Consider the following 13,371-nt stretch of genomic DNA (forward strand, 5'->3'; position numbering starts at 1 on the left):
AGTTTTTCTGCTTCCTCTGCCATTATATTCCCTGAAACTTATAAGATATTTTATAGATAGCCTATGAAGGATTGAGCATCCAACAATAGCATATTCTTAGTACTTTGACCAGCTGCAAGGGTCCTCAATATCTTATGCTCACTGCAATAGACTAAACAACACAATTTACACATTCTTCATTCTGTATAAGACTTACTATATTTAAATGTGCTTAAAATAAAAAAAAAGCATCTTGAAGTTTAGTAAACTGTGGGCAATGAGTGACATTTTTATAATGAGAATAATCTAATGATCTCGAAAGTGACTTTGTATTTCACTTGGCTTGTTTTAAGTTGTAATCAAATTTTTGTAGGCATGAAAGACATTTAGTATTTTAGCCCAACAAGGGCTGTCCTGGATTGCCCTTCAACTACCATGTCAAAGGGGTCTTTCTAGCAATACTGTCTCTTCAACATCTTTTTATCTTGTCTCTAGTCTATTTGTCTAACCATTGGGACATAATTTCCCTTTGCCTGCTTTTTTCTGCCAGTTACACTACCCCCTTCCTTGGCTCATTATTATAGCAAGTGCACAGTATCATTCGTACTAATTTTCCATGATCCTTCTCATGTTCTATCTTAAAGTTTCTCTATTCAGATCTTTACTCCTATCATTCAACCACTTGCTGTATTCATGTCAGCAATGTGCTGAAATTGCACAAGCTAATGACCCATCTCAGGACAATTTTATTTCATCTTATTGGTGACATGTGACACAGTTGATCACCCCTTTCTCCTTGATCCATTTTTTCTCATAGAGTCTGTGATATCATGCGTTCTTGCTTCTCTTTTAGTATCTTGCCTACTCATTTTTCATCATAGTTCTGATGTCTTAATGCTGAAATGCTGCAGTCTCAATCACTGGTTTTCCTTTTAACTTTGACTATGCTTTGTGTTTTTATCTAGTACTTTTGTTTGGGATACCCTCCATGCCAGTGATTTCCATAGGTATAATTCCACATTATTTCTCTGTCTTATAATTCATGGTTAAATGTCTAGCTGCCTATATGATTTATGCAACATACCCAAAGATGAATGTCTAAATCTTCTTGCTTAGTCTATCTCAGACAATAGTAACTCCATCTAGTCAACCACTTCAACCAATGCCCCAAAGTAGCTCTTAAAGTCACCCTTAATCACATACAGCACTATTCACACACCAACCTATTATTATTTCTATCTTAAACATATATATGTGCATATATATTGTATGTGTATGTATCCATAAATATAAAACAAACTATGTATACTATATGTATCTATACACACACACATACACACAGATTTTATATATATATATATATATATATATATATATATATATATATATATATAGTCTTGGTCACCTCTAGCATACATTTCAGCAGTAGAGTCTTAATTGACTTTGTTATTACTATTGCCCGTTTATAATCTGTGTGTGTGTGTGTGTGTGTGTGTGTGTGTGTGGTGTGTGTGTGTAGTCCAATTGATTTGAGCTTCCACGGACTGAAGGCTATGTTTATCCAAAAGTTAGACAAGAAAGTCCTTAGTTCTAGCATTGAAATGGAATTCAACCAATAAAACTAGTGTAGAAAGAAGCTTCCTCAGATCCTACAGCATGATCTGACCAAAGTCAAAGACTTTGCTTTCACATTTGTGATTCCATGAGAGTAGAGCAAAGCCTGGCTACAACCTGCAATGCTGTGAAATAATAAAAGATACCGTTTTGAGGTGCTGACTTTGTATGAAGAGATTATGCAATAACAGAATCTAATATATTTATTGCTTTGTTTTGCTTTTAAAGATGTTTTACTTATGGGGTTAGCCATTACTCCTGTGGATAACTCCTTGTGGGGTTTCATGAATCAACATGAGGTTATTTTACTTGGCAGCAAGCACCTTTGCCAGATCAGCCATCTTGCTGGCCCTTGTTTTGGTTTACTTTTAATTTTTCTGTTCTCATTTAAACCATAAAACATATCTTAGTCTCTAAATGCTTTATGAAGCAATAACAACAACATAAAAAATAAAAAGAATAAGCATGGCTGACAGAGGTGTTAAGGACATCACCAGAAGGTTTAAACAATCAACTAACTTTGGACTCACACGTGCCCCAAAAGACTGAACTGACAAGCAGGAGGTTGCATGAGACTGAACCTGGGCACTCTTTATATACGTGTTACAATTGTGTGGCTTGGTCCTCAAATGAGTTTCCTAACATCAGGAACAGGGACAGTCTCCAACTCTTTTACTGCCTTTTGGGACCCTAGGCATCATACTCCTTCATCATGCCCAGCCTTAATAAATGGGGAGTGCTTTAGTATTAGTGCAACATGACATATCATGTTTTGTTGATACTCATAGGAGACATTCCCATTCCTGGATGGAGACAGAGGAAGAGGGGATGGGAGGGGGGCAATGTGTGATAAATAGGGTCTCAGAGGGGAGGATGTGGGTAGGCTGTAGATGGAATATAAAGTAAATAGGTGAAGTTAAAAAAAATAAAAGAAAAAGAAACATGACTGAAGTGAACAAGGGTGAAAACCCCATGTGACAGAAATAGATAAAAGAAACTGGTCAGATTAGCTGTCATCCAGCATTGTGAAGCTACTAGTACCTGGATTTCCCCCCACAGTTGTGCTACAACCACCAGAAAAGGACTGAACCCAGCCAAGTCTGTTGCATTGAATGAAGTCTGGTTACATTAGATGTCCAACAGCCTTGCTATGAAGTGCTGAGTCAGTAACTTGTGACTCTAAACCAACCTAGGCTTTTCCCACATGCACATGGAAAGGTACCAGCTATTTGTTTGTCCTTTGCTTGTGTTTTGTCTTGCCATGTAACCCAGATTGGCAGCAAACTTTCGATCCCTTTACTTCTTACTCCCAAATAGGGAGATTATAAACTTACACCCATATTCAGCCAAAATATATTTTTCATGAAACTTAAATATTGACTTCTGAATGTGAAAAACTGGAATTTGACAACAACTATTAAATTATTTTTCACTTTTCCTGATGTCAATTAAATTGCTATATTATAAACACATAGATAGGAAATTTAGGAAAAAACATAAAGTTTAACTATACTAGGAAGGGGTTGGTCATGCCTGGACTTTTCTGTTGAGGGGTTAGCAATATCTTTGTCCACCAGAGGGCATCCACACAATCTCTTCTTGCATTAACATTCTTAAGAATTCAGATTTCATAACTGCAAGTGAGAATTCAGATGAAGAAAGACGAAGTCACCAAGCCAAAGAAGGTGTGTCCCCTTTTGTGTAAGTTAGTTTTATGGTACATTTCCTACTTAGTATGAAGCAGCTAGATGAACACTCAAGTCACAATCAGAAAGCTAATGAGGAAATCCCCTCAGGGTCTCTGCATGCATGGCTTATTCTCACCCTTTTCCTTACAAACCCAACACTACATTCCTCTTGAATAATTTAGTTTTTAAACATTGAGAAATTGAAGGTTGTTCTGTGAACTCCAATAGTCTAATGTAAATGTTCACAGGTTCACATGACTTATAATTATCATTTGTCTGACATGATTATAAGAAATTGTTACCCACATGCTTGGGAAGTTATGCCAAGTTGGTTTTATTTCTCTTATAATATGTTAGAAACCTAAAAATGTTTTCAAGCTAAATATGTCCAGCTGTTTTGTGTAAGGGCAACAGCACAAAGGAGTTTTCAGTTGATTGATTCTGGGATCCAAATAATATAAAATTTCATAAAACAAAACAAATTAGAATTTTTTTCAGGATCAGAAAATTTTAATAATGATTTTGCCTTAGGTGTTAGATACCGTTCACTGGAAAATTTTCAAAAGATGGCCTGAAAAGGAGTATTCTCTCAGACCCCCCCCCACCAGGAACATCAAATAAAATGTCACTTGACCATGTATTGGCTTTTGTCTTGCCTTTGTAATGATTGAACACCCATTCTCACACATGGGATCCACCATTAATGCAGGCACCTGTAAAAAGAGTTGACAATTGAATGGCTACTATATTTATATAAGTGTATGCATATGTGAGAGGATGTGTGTGGATTTGTGTATATCTATTTGTATGTGAATATTTGTGAATATATGTATGTGCCTATATAAATCCTTGTCATCTTTGTCTACATATTTATTCTAGAATTCAAGAAAGTATTTTGAAAGTAAGAGAAACACTTTTTAACATTTCACATGTGAGCTAGTTGAATACAAACATATCATAAGATTAAAAAATGGTTTAGAAGTCTTCACATAAGGATGTACAAAACATCACTTTACAACAAACATTTTCCATGTTTGTTTTTTTATAAAGCTTCTAATATATAGGTTATATTGTTTTCTCACAGAAAAGAGAAAAATGTAAGTTACAGGGCCTGGTATGGTGGTGTGTTCTACTATTTTAGGACTTAAGGCTCAGACAAGAGAACCAAGACTTTGAATTCTGCAATGGCTGTATAGCCAACAGTTCCATAAAAGAAAATATTAAAGAAAGGAAATGTAGAAAAGAAAGTATTAAAGAAAGATTTACAGCCTGTTAATGAAGATTCCCTGTACATACATATAGATAATTTTCAAACTGAGAACTTGGAAAATACTCAAGGCAAGACTCCTGGAATGTCATTTGAGAGTGTGGCCAGGCTTCATGGCAATAAAGCTGTGAAGGGCACTTTACAATATTATGACTATGGCTTGAGAATGACTAGAGCTACTGACAGGTGCATAGATATTTTTTTGATGAAAGTAGGCCCCAAAATCAAATCAGTAGGGAGATACACATATTGTTTGCCTCTGCACCTACAAAATTGGACAATCAAGTTTTCTTTTTCTGAGTTTTTTAACTGGACAAATGTGAAACACATTAAAAAATCCAATTTAAGATATATTCTTTATTATGGCAAAATGCAACTTGCTCACAAGATGCACATTTTGCATAATGCTGAGATTAGAAAGAGGTGTTACACATATTCCTCCTGAGGGTGAACATGGAGTTTCCCGATCATACAGCATCATTGCCAATGCTATGGCACTGCTTTGGGCTCCCTTTTTTCCTTATCTTTTCAAGGGTTTGCTTATCTGAAAAGAACCATCAAAGGAACAGTTACAGGGACCAGGTTGACATCATCAGGAGAAGCTGGCTCACTGAGACCACAATGAGCCTGTGTGAGTGACAATCCTGTCTCCTTGTGTTCTGTGATCATGAGATGGCTTCCTACAAAATGTGAGGGCCTCTACTAAGTCCTGCAGATCCACTGAAGTCTGCAAGATGCAGACCTTTCTCCATGGGCCATATGCTATTTATGTGGCCGAAACAATTTGAATTATAAATTAGGAAAGAGAAAGATCATTACCCTGGGAATCAGCCCAAGCATCTCTGTAAGGCCAATAGGCTTGATCAGAGCTGTGAAGCATGGTCCCCAGAAAAATATTTCCTTAAAGAAATAGGGAAACATCCAAGATTACCCCACAGAAAATTGAATTTACTGTATTTGGCATAGAATTTTTAAACTTTCAAAACTATCCACACTAGGATATATTTGTATACCTGTCTTATTGGAAGACAAAACTTCTTCTCATATGTCAGACGGAGGGATTCACTAGGTAGTTCAAGCTGGCCTCAAACTTCTTTTGACTGTAGAAACTATGGGTTTGACCAACCATGCCTGGCTCCAAAGCACTTGTCTTAAATTTCTTTCCCAAAGTTCCCCCACTAGGAAATAGTAGCTTGCTTCCAGCTAATCATCTATGTTCCAAATGGAGGATGTCAAGAGTATAGCTAGCTGTGATGTATGTTGCTAGTCTATGGAAGCAACTTTCTTTCCATTTTATATCAAAAAGTTCTGAAAACACTGAACAGATGGCAGGGGATTAAGTGCTTGAAATATTTAAACAGAAAAATCATCTGATCGTACCTGCATCTGAAGGTTTTTTTTTTTCTTTTCTTAAAGGCATGTCTATCTGTGGTGGCCTATTTATTTCATGACTGATCTCTCTTCTTGGGGTCACTTGTCAGGTCACCCACCCCACAGTTATCATAAATGACAAGAAAATAAAGACAGCAAGTCTGATTTTGAACCTGTACTCTTATTCACCAGTGAATTCAAACATGAAACCTACCCTGATTTCACTAATATTTAGTTAAAAACTCCCCAGTGATTACTCGGCAAAGAGAAGCAGGGCATAGGCTGTCCTACTACAGACTGATGGCATATAGAGAACAGCTTAGCCGGGATTCCTGAAGATCCTCATAGAAAACCCAAGCCATGTTACAGCAAAATATTCAAGAGAAGCTACACAAATAACCAAAGTGATAAAGGGAGTGGAAATGCCATTCACTGAGGAAAATGCTAGAATCTATATTTTCTAAACTGCTTTACCCTAACCCCTGTCCCCAAACCCCATTAACACAGTGTGCTGAAAAGAAAAAAAATGTGCTTTTTCCACTTCCTGGGATGATTAAAGGGGTGATTTTCACCCACAGTGTTTGTTCGCATACCCAGCACACGCACCAAGCCTTTCAATCAACATGTCCTTTTTTCTTAACGCTACTGTTTTACTTAAGAGATAATGTCAAAGGAATTGAGCATTGTGACTGGATAATGGTCTCCTGCTGCAAGATAAATGCTTCAGCATTTATTGAAAATAAATGTTGGAGAAAAGCCAAGACATTTATTTTAAAGTACAAAACTATTTTCTAGTCATAGTGTTCAGAGCCAGAGATGTGGCAACTACCTTACCAAATGACTTTTTAAGGAAACGAAGATCATCCAAAAAGAGGAGCAGAATACTGACATCCTCTCTGGGTAATGGTAGCTTCAGTTCTATGGATTAAAAAAAAAATTTAAATGTGCCATTGATTGGCAATATTGAGTAAATGCCTGAACAAGTTAGTCATCTTTCTAGCTTCATTATTGAGACATGCTTTGTGCATTCATGAACAAAGTGTCTTTTATTATGCATACTGAAACCCAAACATCGACTTAGGTAAAGTGACCTTTGATATTCTCAGAGCATGTCAAGGACAGCACACGCCAGGGACTTGGGGAGATCTTGAGAGAAACAGTAACACTCAAGGAATGAAGGTTTCATTTGCTCTGGACTTGCTAATTGCCTTCAAGTTTGAGATGAGTAAAAGTGAATCTCAGCAACTGCTACTGACACCATTGAAATTCTGAATAACCCCAGAGAGTCATGAATGGTTAGTGACAAATGTAGAAGTTCCTTCAGTTTACCCATTTTTCTGCATACATCAATGGACATCAGGTGTATTTTTCTAGGGATAGAAAATGGCTCCCTGAATATTACCTTTGATTTTTCTTTCAGTGCTATTTTGTGTAGCTTTAAAATTCATCTTCTCATTTTTGAAACAGGCCTCAATAATTAATCAGTACTTATAATGACACCATAGACTTACATAATGGTATTGATCTTTGTAATGACTATGGTAATAGCTATATAAAGTTTTTACATATTCCTCTCAATTAACATTTGGTTGCTTTCAAAAGAATTGTTTCTCAAGTTTGAACTTGGAGTGAGACATATGAATCTGGACATTCCATATTGCTAACTTACTGTTTTGTGTTAACTGGACAGTATTCTTTCTTGAATAACTGAAAAAGTCTTTTATTAGAAATCCTACCCTTTCCAGGCTAGGCATGTAGCTCACTGGTTGGCTGATGGACTTTTTGTAAAAGGCCATAGGTTAATCTCCAGAATCGCAAAAACAAATCAATGTAAAAAGAACATTTCCTGAACTCCCATAGACACCAAAAGTGATGATAGTGGAGGAAAAACATGCTGTGATTAAGATAACACTGGTAAATTGTCTTCTGGCCATATTCTTGCAGCTAGAGTAAAAAGAACAAAGCTTTGGTCTGGAAGCCCTCAAAAGGTTGTTCAGTCACCCACCCAATATACCAGTTGTAAAGATACCTGATGCTGAAATGCAGAGAAAACAAATTCAAACAGATTGTACACTAAGAAGAAAAGACAAAAGGTCTCCAGGATGCAAGTTTGACTATTTTCATTGACATGATCTTTATGTTTCAATGGAAGCTTCAGGGCAAGCACTAAACTCATACATAATTGAGCATTCTGGGCATGGTCCAGTATATTTGACTATAGTAAGTCTCAGTTCTGGTTCTATGAGGTGACTCGCAGAAGGCCTCAATGTTTGAAAAGAGCAATCTACTTCCATAAGATGGTCTCCTCTGGTTCGGAGTAAAGCCTCACCATAATTGATAACTGTTCTTCCTGGTATCCTAAGTGACTGCAAGTTCATGCAAAAACAAACAAACAAACAAACAAAAAAACGGAGACTTTTAAGTGTCTTTTGTGTGATCTGTAAAATCACTGTTTAAAAGCGACAATAAGATGCCTCCATTATTAATATAATTGCACCTTTGAGTTTGAAGGGAAATAAAATAGTTTAGTTACAGTTGGTTTCTAAACAGATGCTCCTCTGGCAATCAACATACCTCTATGGAGAGGTGAACCAGTGGTCTAATGTGAAGGAGAAACACACAAAGTGCAGACAGAGATGAAAGTATCAGCCTGCATTTAACAGCTTTGTGAACCCAAGTGAGCCAAGTGATGTTTTAGCAAAGGTACTTTCTAAGTTAGATTTGGAGGAGTCAAAAGATTCTGTGACCATACACAAGGAACTTCCAGAATGTGGCCCTAATCTACTTTCTCCAGTTTCAGAATCAATTTATTTGCTTATTGTACTTTAATCTGGAATTTCACTTCAGTAAAGAGTTTTGCTGTGATGAAAATAGGACCAGATCTGAGGAAAGAAGCTGTATATTCCAGAAGCAATTTCCAGAGACCCCGCCAAGAAGACTCTGTGATCTGTTACATATTCAGAATTTATATTTCCTGGTTAATGCAATTTGTCTACTGCTCATCTATGTTTGGTCATACTATTGTCTGCTTCATGGAAGGGAAGACTGTTGCAAAGTCTTCCAATGCCCCTGAGATTACACAGAAGTGTCCATATCAGGCTTTGTATATCAACCACATGTTTCAAAAATTTATAATGATCTAACCTAAGGATGAATTTAGCACTATGGGCTGATTGGGGGCACTTAAAATTAAGAGTCCCATAATTATGCTCACTCTTCCAGGGAGGCAAGTTTAAGAAAATCTATAAAATGGCAGCATTAGGAAAATCTCAAAAAGAATTTTGTGGGTAAGTAAACTTTAAGTCAGAATAACCAGCCAAGGGCCATTCCTGATGTGTGCCTCCATCTGGATGTGAGCCTCTGTGCCATGCTTCATGCCCATGCCTGTTCTAGTCAGCTTAAGTCAGATCCATTACAGCAAGCTCTGACCTGTGCAAAAGATAGAACAAATGCATTATATAACAAGTTAAAAACCAAATTACTAAATTAAACACTTGAACTTTTAAGAAAGAGTACATCCCTATAAGCAAAATATCATTAACAAGGAAATTATGTTTTTGATGGACCTATGGACACAGCACTTTGACCTCCACTTAATTCTAAGTTCTACTGCAAGAGTCAAAATGTGACAAGGTAGTTTACACATTAAACCACTCTTCTGTCTGGAAAATCAATAGTTACTTGTAGTTCTTAGTCAGCTTTGGCTGAACTCTAGGGCAGCATCTGTCTTCATAAACGATTAACCATCTACTTGTCAAGTCCTCTTACTAGTAACAACATATGTTTGTTTATGATAGCTTTGGATTTCTTCTTTGTTCAGCCATTTATTACAAAGACATTTCCCATGAAAAAAATTAATGTAGCATATTCTGTAGTTTCCAAATGCATGAATATATATATATATATATATATATATATATATATATATGTCCATTCTGTTTATTAGAGATACACATTTCCATTTCCTTTCTTTATATATTGGTTTATATAATATCTTGGCTCAATCGAGAGAGGAGCATTTTCAGCATAGTTGGCATCCAGATATATTTGTAGTACATAAGAGAAAGAAATTCCAATAATAGGAAGAACAATTAGGAATTTAATTGCCAAAAAGGCAGACATTCTCCTGAGAATTTATATCACCAGGCATTTGCTTCTTGCTGTTTAGCCATAAGAGATTAATTTTATAAAATAACATCCATTTTAAAATGTGGCAGGGAGCATTATTCTCCCTTCTCATTCAAAGAAGGTTGTCTGCTTCCTGCTCCTTCATTGTCACAATGGGCACGTAGTCCTCATATGGAGGGGCCTCTTCCATCCTTAACTTCAGGAATCACTGCATTACATTCATTTCTCTGATTTTATTGGCACTATATGAAGTAGTTTGGAGTTGGGCAGATGACTCTCCTACAAGCCTGTCAACCTAAGTTTAATTCCACCAGGACATGCACTCTGACTCCCACACCCACTTATACTATCAGAAAAAAGTGTGCACATATACACAAATACACACACACACACACACACACACACACACACACACACACACACACACGATAAAAACTGTAATTAAACTATTGTATCCATTCAGACTGTAATATTGTAGCTGGCACATTTGTTAACTTGTGTATACTCAAACATCATTTGTGAAGTTAGAGGTGTGCAATATGTGAAGCTACTTTAGAGAATATGCTGGAAATAACATCGCATTAAGTGATTGTGTAGCAAAGGGTTTATTTCAGCATTTAGTTTACAGTCCATCATAGAGGAACTTCATGATGGGATACAAGGCAACAACCTGGAGATGGGAGATAAAAGCTAAAGTAGAAGCCGTGGAGGAATAGTGCTTATTGGCTTGCTCCTCATAGCTTGCTCAACCTGCTGTTTTATACCACTCAGGTCACCTGCCCAGGGGTGGCACCACCCGAACTGAGCTGGGAGCTTCCACATCAATCATTAGGAAATGCTCCACAGACATGCTTATAGGCAATCTGATGCAGGCATTTTCTCCACTGACGTTCCTCATCCCAGATAACTATACCTTATTGCAAAAAGACAACCAGGACATTGGATATGTAATCTCATTGAGATTGAACACATAATACGGCATCCAATGTCTGTTAAGACTAGAAAGTTATGAATTAAATAGAAGGAAAATTAAAGGAAATCTGCTAGAGATATAATGGAGAACAAGAGATTGGTGCCTTACTAATAGGAATTAAAGGCAATTGAATAAACACAAATCCCGTGTAGAAACTCAAAGTAGAAAAAAACAGTTAAAATAAATATTACATTTGCTAATGAATAAATGATTATTTTAAGCTTGCAGATAGCTGGATAAGAAATACAGTAATTTTTAAAATCTACCTAATCATGACAGCAAATCACTAGTTGTAAAAATGGTGATATTAGGAACAGTGTTTCAGACTAAATAATTGCTACCTTCTGGCAGTAGAGAGTCCACAAGCTGCATTCTACACGATACAAACTCAGTCAGCATCCTCAGGCTCGTCTTAACAGAGAGGAAGATGCTTTAAAAGAAACATTCAGCTTTATCACACTTATCAAAAAGGAATAAAAACCTTATAACAAAAAGAATAAATACCAATAGGGACTTTTGTCTGGCCCACTAGACATAATTATTCCCTTGCTATTGTCCAGTTAACCTCCACCTGTGGCCTCAGCAGGACAGAGACAACAGCTGGTGTCTCTAGAAACCAGGGTTAGGAAATATCAGTTCAGTTGCTGCTTGGTGTGAATGTGCTCAGTAGGCACATCAATGTTCCAGTTTCTTACCTGTAAACTGTTATTCATACTCAGTGCCCAGTCAAAAATCAGGTAAGTCTCCTGACCCATGAAATTATGTTCCAGGTTTGTTTAGCCCCTGGTTACTCGTTTTTGAGTACAACCTGTTATTGAACTTTGTTCAAAAATTCGGAGCATTGCAGATGATGCTGGGAAAAAGAAACCCCTATTCAATGTTGGTTGAGGGGGAATTAACAGAGCCATTGTGGAAATCAGTTTGGAGATTTCTAAAAACATAGAACTACCCTGTGATTCTGCCATTTCACTCCTGGGCATCCACCCAAGGTACTCAATACCCTACCATAGAGCTATTTGCCATCCCATCTTTAGCACTGCTTTATCCACTATGGCAAAGAATTAGAATCTCTGAGAAGAAGGTATCTAAAGGAAATGGACAATTTTTTGGATAGATACTACTTAACAAAAATAAATCAAAAGCAGATAAGCTACTTAAATAGACCTATTTTAACCCCTAATGAGTTAGAGGCAGTCATCAAAAGTCTCCCAACCCCAAAATGCCCAGGGACAGATGGTTTCAGTGCAGAATTCTACCAGAAATTCAAAGAACAGCTAATACCAATTGTATTACAATAAATCTTTCCGCCAAAAGCTGCCTAAGCCCTACTGCCACATAGACAGTCTCTGCCAGCCCCCTGAATTCTGCCCACCGAGTTAGGGCCCCCAATTTATGCACAGAGACTTACATTAGGTACAAATGCTGCTTGGCCAATGACTAGGATTCTCATCTGTTAGCTCAGTCTTAATTACCATAAATCTATTTGTGTTATAAGACTTATCTTACTGGACACCTTCCATTGGCATCCTCCCTTACCGGTGGATTACATGGCGAATCTGGAGGAAGAGAGGGCCCACTTCCTTCTTCCCTTGTTTGTGTATGAGTCTCCCTGCCATGTCATTTCCTGCCTGGATCGTCACTTCTCTCCTACATTTCCCAGAATCCTCTTTGACTCCTAGTCCCACTTAACTTGATGCCTCATTGGCCAAACAGTACTTTATTCAACAATCAATAAGGTGAACATACACAGAAGTACATTCCCCATCAACCTATACTCGGCAAAATGTTCCACAGAATAGAAGCAGAAGGGTCATTGCTAATCTATTTACAATTTCCTTGGTACCCAAGCCATACAAAGACACAACTAAGAAAGAGAAATACAGACCAATATCCTTCATGAACATTTATGCAAAAATACTCAATAAAATACTGGAAAAGGAATCCAAGCACACCTCAGAAAAATCATCCACCATGAAGGAGGTTTCATCCCAGGGATGCAGGGATGGTTCAACATACAAAAATCCATCAGTGTAATTCACCATAAAAACAAACTGGAAAAGAAAAACCACATGATCATCTCACTAGACGCTGAAAATACCTTTGACAAAATGCAACACCCCTTCATGATAAAGTCCTGGAGTTATCAAGGATGATTAGCAACTTACCTAAACATAATAAAGACAATATACAGCAAACCAACAGCCAACATCAAACTAAATGGAGAGAAATTCAATGCAATTCCTCTAAAATCAGGAACAAGACAAGGCTGTCCACTTTCTTCATATCTCTTCAATATTGTACTTGAAGTTCTAGCTAGAGCAATAAGACAACAAAAGGAGAACAAGGGGATA

The 13,371-nt window shown here is 37.1% G+C and overlaps 1 long non-coding RNA gene across 1 annotated transcript; it reads right to left on the reverse strand.

The window, feature by feature from the left end:
• Positions 1–8,034: 8,034 nt before the first annotated feature.
• On the reverse strand, positions 8,035–12,468 carry LOC113833968. The gene is made up of 3 exons (XR_003482186.1): positions 12,429–12,468; positions 11,362–11,450; positions 8,035–9,348 (listed from the first exon to the last, which is right to left on the reverse strand). It is a non-coding gene; the product is annotated as an uncharacterized LOC113833968 (long non-coding RNA).
• Between the last annotated feature and the right edge of the window lie 903 nt (positions 12,469–13,371).

The sequence above is a fragment of the Cricetulus griseus genome, chromosome 2, assembly GCF_003668045.3.
Source record: "Cricetulus griseus strain 17A/GY chromosome 2, alternate assembly CriGri-PICRH-1.0, whole genome shotgun sequence".
Classification (NCBI taxonomy): domain Eukaryota; kingdom Metazoa; phylum Chordata; class Mammalia; order Rodentia; family Cricetidae; genus Cricetulus; species Cricetulus griseus.